The sequence below is a fragment of the Mus caroli genome, chromosome 2 (genome assembly GCF_900094665.2).
Source record: "Mus caroli chromosome 2, CAROLI_EIJ_v1.1, whole genome shotgun sequence".
NCBI lineage: Eukaryota > Metazoa > Chordata > Mammalia > Rodentia > Muridae > Mus > Mus caroli.
Window position 1 is genome coordinate 82,484,521 of NC_034571.1, and position 7,470 is coordinate 82,491,990.

The following is a 7,470-nucleotide window of genomic DNA, read 5'->3' on the forward strand; positions in this document are numbered from 1 at the left end:
AAGTTTTATTTCCTTTCATTCCCCTCTTCTTCTGTTTAGACTAATTCTAATCATAGAATTTTAGAGATTGGTGTCCCCTAACTCTTCATCTACCTGAACTATAGGTTGATATTGCCTTTGAAGAACCATGAGTTTTACTGTATCAATTCTACTCTGGATGAAAGCCATTCCTCTATTTATTATACAAGGGCTGAAAACCAAAGCTAAGCATATCATAAGACTGGTCCAGCTACAGCGGAAATCAAAGAAGTTATCCAAGATGGTCGTGACTCAAATCATGACTCAAACCACTCCCATTGAGCATCCCGTTCCTGTTTCCTTCACCCTAACCTTTCTCTCAGTTTCTGCATAGAGTCTCTAACTATTCCTGTATGATCTGCATAGAAGCAGCATTCTTCTTTAAAGGCAGCACACAGTCCTCTTTCCTTTAGGAACAACAAATCAAGACCTCTCCTGTTCTGCAAAACTACCTCAGACAGGGAGGTCAAAGATTTTTCTAAAGCGTCAATGGACTTCTCTATTGCTGCTAGGTCTTCATTGACAGCATCCCTCAAAGACTGAATTCCCTGTCTTCCTTCTATCAAAGCTGACACTCCCGTCCCCACTCCTACTGCCATACTTATTCCCATGAATGCAGCCAGGGTAAAAGTAATTGGTTCTCTTTTTGACCGCAGGCATAGCTTTCTTCTAAACTGGATGCAGGGTAATAATATATGTGGGGTAACAGTTGGATCATGACACAAAAAATCATGAGATGAATTAAAAACCTTAGTTGATACATAGGGAGTAAGTCCTGTATTGCAAGCCCACCAGCCAACCGGGGAAGGTACAAGATAGTAATTAGCTTCTGTCTTGGACATGGACTGAATTTGTCCTCATATGTGTTTGTGGGTGGAAGGTGGGGTGCCTATACAGAGACCTGGACTCCTCGCGGATACTTCAGTCAGGGTCAGTNTTTGTCCTGTTCCCCAAGAGCAGGAAGTATGGCTGCTGGTTCTGTTGAAATTTCCATTGAAGGCAATTCCTTAATAATAAGGTGGACCCTAGGACAGACATAGCCAGCAGTCCTCAGTAGCGCTTGGATCAGTTCTATTAAGGACATAAAAGGCTCATCTCACTACGTTAAACATCCTCTGTCTTGTTGAAGGAATTGTGGGGCTAATAGTTAGAGGTACCTGAGGAGTGGGAGGTTGGATGATAGCGGCCATATTAAGTGGGTCTGCAATCACCAGAGTAGGCTGAGTAATGGTATGGGTGAGGGGTGTGGACTTGGTTGGGGGGCCTAAAAGATTGTAGGGGGTCTCTATTTTTAATCTGGTAGTGAACAATAATCCCTCATCATATCTTTCCNTGTAAATCCTAAGACCCCAGGTATACCCTTTTGTCCATCCCAGAGTTCTTTTCCCTGTTTCAGTGAAGGTGACACAGAGCAGATTGCACCAGTCAGTACACTCATCTAGGTCTAATCCTCCAGGTACATAAGANGCTAGGGAATAGTTGGCTGTTACTCTAATAACAACTGGAGGAGGGCTTCCAGCGGGCTGTACCTGAAGTCTTGCAACCCCAGCTCTTGCAAAAGAAGTCAGCCTTACCTCCACATGTTGGATTGAGGGACTGACTTTGGTGGGGCCCGGGGCAGACATAGAAGGGATGGGTTCAAAGCATGCTTCTATCCCTTTGGTTAGAGCAATCACCCCATGGGTCTCTTGAATGTTTTTCTACGTACAGAGGGGGTGTTAAAGGTGCCCTCTGAATATCAGAGTACCCCTCCAAGTCCCATCCAGGAGGGGCTCCTATAGCCAACTTACAGATGTCAGGGAAAAGATCAGGCCACCAAGTCCACAGAGGNTGTACCTCGGTGATTGTCCATACAGCCCTACTCCCCTCATTGAGTACCTCCCACATTTGTTGAACAGGACTGTGGGGGTTGAAGTCCTTTGGGATCACTCTTGTGAAGCAGGCACAACTTAAGAGGGTTAGTAGTCTTCTCCAAAGTCCACTCATCATGGCTGACTCCAGGGGCTGCTCTTTTGACGTGGGATGCGTGGACCCAAGTGGGGATTCCTTCCACTTTGACCGTGGTGGGCATTGTCAGTAGCACCAAGTAGGTCCCTTCCACCTCGGCTCTAGGTTCCCGGCTCAGTGTCTCCTCATCAGAACTGAGTCTCCTACTTCAAACTGGTGTGGCACCTGTGTGGCACCAGCAACATAGGTTTCTTTTAGCTGTTCCCAGACCTCTTTTCTTACTATTTCGAGAGCTTTTAATCGAGCCAAAAGACTAGAAGAAGGAGAGAAAGACACATCAGGGCGATTCTTAACCCTTACGGTTATAAAAATGGCCAGGGGCGCCCCATACATTAATATAAATGGAGTTAGGCCAAGGGGTCCAGGTGTATTCCGAACCCTGAACAAGGCATAAGGGAGAACGGCTGTCCAATCACTTCTGCCGGCCTCTAAGGCTATTTTAGTCAGAGTTTCATTTACCATTCTATTCATCCTTTCTACCTGTTCTGAACTCTGGGGTCTGTATGCACAATGTAATTTCCAATTTGTCCCCAGTTGCCTGGCCAATCCCTGACTTACCTGGGAGACGAAGACAGGTTCGTTGTCTGACCCCTTACCTTAGGTATCCCAAAGTGGGGAAGGAGTTCTTCAAGTGTCTTCTTGACCACTACATTAGCCCTTTCTTTCTTGGTGGGGAATCCTGAGTAGGTGTCTATAAAAACTAGGAGATATTTATTTCCATACCTAGCCGGTTTCACCTCAGTGAAGTCGGTTTCCCAGTAGGCTCCAGACCTGTCTCCTCACAGTCATTTTCCTTCCTGGAGCCTGCTAGACCCAGCGTTGGTAAGTGCACAAGCACCGCAGTTTTTTACTATCTCTTCTACAATTCTTTTTAATCCAGGAATGTAATAGGGGGACTTACTAACCAATTTTAGTATTTTTTTAGTTCCTAAATTAGTCAGATGGTGTATGTTAGCTAAGTAATCTCNCCCCTCTTCTTCTGTGAGGGTTCTTTTATTTATTTCTTCAGCGGTGGGCTGTTGGGTTCTCACCATCAGAGTCATTGGCCCTTGGGCTGCTTTTTTAGCNTCTTGGTCTGCCATTTGATTTCCCTTTACAATGGGCCCAGTTCCCTTCTGGTGTCCTGGGCAATGGATAATTGCCACCCTATGGGGCAGATGAACAGCTTCTNATAAGCTGAGAATTTCTTCTTTATTTTTGATATCTTTGCCGGCAGACATCAGCAGTCCACGGTGTTGGTATATTGCTCCGTGAACATGAGCCTTGGCAAAAGCATACTGGCTGTCTGTATAGACATTAAGAGCCCTTCCTTCTACTAGCCTTAAGGCTTAAATTAGTGCGATTAGTTCCACTTTCTGAGCTGATGTAACCTCCGGCAGGCTGCTGGCCCATATGACAGACTTTCCATCNACTACTGCTGCCCCAGCCCTCCGCTTACCTTCTACCACAAAGCTGCTTCCATTGGTGAACCAGGTCATTGCCCCTGGCCAAGGTTGGTCTGTGAGGTCTGGCCGGAATCCAGTCTCTTCTGCCAGTATNTCTTCACACTTATGTGCAGGGGCCTCGTCAGCCTCAGGTAGTAAGGTAGCGGGGTTGAGAATGGCTGGGGGTGCAAAACTTACTCGCTCTGTCAGCAATAGGCTCTGGTAGTGCGTCATTCAGGCGTTGGTCATCTAGTGGTCCGGTGGTTGCCTGACGATGCTCTCAAGAGAGTGTGGGGCCACTATGGTAACATTCTGGCCCAAAGTCACTTTGTCAGCATCTCTTACTAGAACAGCTGTGGCTGCTATCACTAGCAGGCAGGAGGGCCATCCACTGGCCACAGAGTCCAGTTTCTTTGATAAGTAGGCTACCGGGCGCTTCCATGGTCCCAAAACCTGGGTAAGGACTCCCCTTGCCACTCCATTTCTTTCATNAATGTATAGGGTGAAAGGTTTGTTTAAATCTGGCAGGGCCAATGCCGAGCCTGCAGCAGTGCCTTTTTGAGAGTTTCAAAGGCTAGCTGATGTTTTCTGGTCCAGGTGAATTCTCCTTTCTCTTTGTTTAGTGGATAAAAGGGAGCTGCCAGTGTGGCAAATCCTGGAATCCAGAGTCAGCAAAACCCGGCAGTCCCCAGGAACTCTCTTACCTGGCGAGCAGTGGTTGGGGCTGGGATCTGCATAACAGCTTGTTTTCTGGCTTCTGAGAGCCACCATTGTCCATCTTTCAGGACATATCCTAGGTAGGTCACTTCTGTCTGGCATAACTGAGCCTTTTTAGCAGAGGCCCGATACCCNAGCTTACCTAACTCGCCCAGGAGTTTTTGGGTCCCAATTTCACAGTCCTCTCGTGTTTCAGCAGCTAGGAGGAGGTCATCTACATACTGCAGAAGAGTCACCTGTGGGATATTGGCTTGGAAAAGGGCAAGGTCTCGGTGTAGGGCTTCATCGAACAAAGTGGGCGAGTTCTTGAATCCCTGAAGCAGCCTCGTCCATGAGCTATCCAGCTTGTCCACTCTCGGAGTCTCACCATTCGAAAGTGAACAAAGGCTGGATGTTGGGGTGTAACCTCAAACAGAAAAAAGTGTCTTTGAGATCCAGGACTGTGTACCATGTCCAACCAGGTGGCAAGGTGCTGAGGAGGTTATAAGGATTTGGCACCGTGGGGTGTATGTCCTGAACTCTCTTGTTGACTTCTCTAAGGTCCTGGACTGGACGGTAGTCACTGGTCCCTGGTTTTTTACTGGAAGTAGAGGAGTCTTCCAAGGGGATTTGAATGGGACCAAAATCCCTTGTTGGAGCAGTTTGTTGATTTGGAGGCATATACCCTCTTCAGCTTCTCTGCTCATGGGATATTGTCGAACCCCTATAAGGGTGGCCCTGGACTTAAGTTCAATCACCATGGGGGGGGGGCAGTTTTGCCATCCCCATTCCTCCCAACTCTGCCCACGCCTGAGGGTATCGATTCAACCAGTCCTGTAATCCCTCAGGGGGCTTTACTTTATTTTGGTAAAGTTGATATTCCTCCCCTAGTTGTAAAGACAGCTCTAGAGTCTGGGGCACTTTTATTCCCCAGAAAACCTCCGGTCGATTAGAGGTGAAAGTTATTTGTGCTTTTAACTTGGTTAGTAAGTCTCTCCCCAATAAAGGCATAGGACACTCTGGAATGACTAGAAACGAATGAGTTACTCGATTTCGCCCTACATACTTGGAATGTGGTCCATGGATACAATTTTTGTCCCGTGGCCCCAATCACCAAGGTTTTTCCTTTTTCTTCACTTTTCCTAGAGGTGTTTTGAGTACTGAAAATTCTGCGCCTGTGTCGACTAGAAAGTCCACGGGGGTCCCCTCCACTTCTAGGGTTACTCTAGGCTCGGGGAGGGGGGATGAGCCCCGTTCCCCCTAGTCTTCATCTTCTCCAAGAGAAAGCACCTTCACCTCTTGTTTTTTTTTTCAGACAGTCGCTCTTCCAGTGGCCCATTTCCTTGCAATATGCACATTTGTTCCTCTCCAGGAGCTGCCTGCCTTCTCTGGGTCTCCTTGGTCCCTGCTGTCCTTTGTCTCCCAGGTTCCCTAACTGTCTACCTCTTCTTCCGTTATCTCTTTCTCCTACTGCAGCCAGAATCCTAGTCAAAACCTTTTCTTGCCTCATGTCTCTCCTATCCTCATCCTCTCTTTTCTCTCTCTCTAACTTTTCATCTTCTGTTTCTCTCCTATGATACACTTTCTCTGCCTCTCTAACTACATCCCTTATGGTGTAATCCTGCAAGCCCTCAATTTGCTGTAACTTCTTCCTAATGCCAGGAGCTGACTGGCAAATGAAGGCCATAATCACTGAGGTCCTTTGACCCTCAGATGTGGGGTTGAATGGGGTATATCTCCTGTAGCCTCCATGAGCCTTTCCAGGAAGACTGAAGGGGGCTCAGTCACTCCCTGCATAACCTCTCTTACCTTGGCCAGATTCGTGGGCCACAGCACAGCAACTCTGAGACCCACCACTAGGACCCGAGGATAATTGGACAGTCGTTCCCTACCTGGTGCCACATTATAATCCCATCGGGGCTGGGTTAGCAGGAATCCTTCATCTATCTCAGCTGGAGTTTGGACAGGGCGCCCAGCCTCAGCCTCGTCTTGGACGTTTTTCTGAACCTCGAGGAGAATCCTCTCTCTCTCATCGGTTGTGAATAGAGTCTGCAGAAGCTGCTGGCAGTTATCCCAGGTCGGCTGGTGTGAATACATTAATGATTCAACCAACCCAGTGAGTCCTACAGGGTTTTCTGCAAAAGGGGAATTATTAGCTTTCCAGTTATAGAGGTCAGAAGAGGAAAAAGGCCAATACTGTAGGAGCTGTAGATTATTCGGATAGGCAGGGGGAGCACCAATAGCCCTGAGGGGGAGCGCCATGGTTGAATCCACAGGCCCCTCAGGGGCGACTTCTCGCTGGCTCCTTGTTCCTGTGGAGGGACCCCCNCCTCCGGCCGGGGCCTGAGGCAGAGGTCCCGAGGGAGCTGAAGGCTGGGGCTTGGGAGCATACAGTGGGGGTTGAGGGGTGTCGGGCCACTCAGGGGGTTCTTCAATCTCTGATAGATCTTGGGGGTTTCGTCACTGGTGTGCTGTGTTCATCATCTCCCCGAGAGCAGTGGTTTCAGTTTCTCTTTCTCATCATTTTCTCAGATGGCTAGGATCTTGGTGCCAGGGCGGAGAGGCAGGAGGAATGGGCGAACCCACGAGGGTGGGTAGCATGCGCAGTCCTCCTGAACTGTGATGTACGGTTGCTGGTCTGGATGTGACCCTGGCCCTTCCTGAAAAACAATGGCCTTCACAGCCCTTATAGTGGGTAAGTAAAAAGTTCCTTCCAGTGGCCAACCTACTCCAAAAACAGGCCATTCCGAGGAACAGAAAGTCATCCATGGCTTTTTCTTCACTATTACTGACAAATTTCATCCTCTAGCCCTAACGTCAGTCCAATGGTCCTTAGTCAAAGATATAGGAGTAGACACGGTCTGTCCCATAGTGAAGAATAAGAATAAACACAACACAATGACAGAGACGGAAGACACTAAGACATCTAAACACACTCGTCCGGTTCTGGACTTATACAGCCAGCCAAACACTACCTCTGATGGAGCAGGATTCTGCATACACTCCTTCTCTGGCAGAAAGAACACTCACTCTTCTTCACTCTGCCAGACAACAGCCAGGTCCTCCTGACTGTACTGCACCCCGGGCACTCCCTCCAGGGTCTCCTCGGAATGTCTTCCAGGGGTGCAACCTGTGGGGCAATAGACCTTTGTCTTCCCACAGCCACTAGGGTCCTTATGGTCCACAGTGGCAGCTGCCAGAATACAGAATACCAGAACAGGTAACACAGGTGGGACTCAAAACCACAATCTCAGAACTGAAAAACCAAGTCACAAATTCATCCATGCCACACTTAGACAACTAGACAACAGACAACATACAAGAC

At 48.2% G+C, this 7,470-nt stretch overlaps 1 pseudogene; it reads right to left on the reverse strand.

The window, feature by feature from the left end:
• Positions 1-4,895: 4,895 nt before the first annotated feature.
• Positions 4,896-7,015, reverse strand: LOC110306561 (annotated as a pseudogene).
• Between the last annotated feature and the right edge of the window lie 455 nt (positions 7,016-7,470).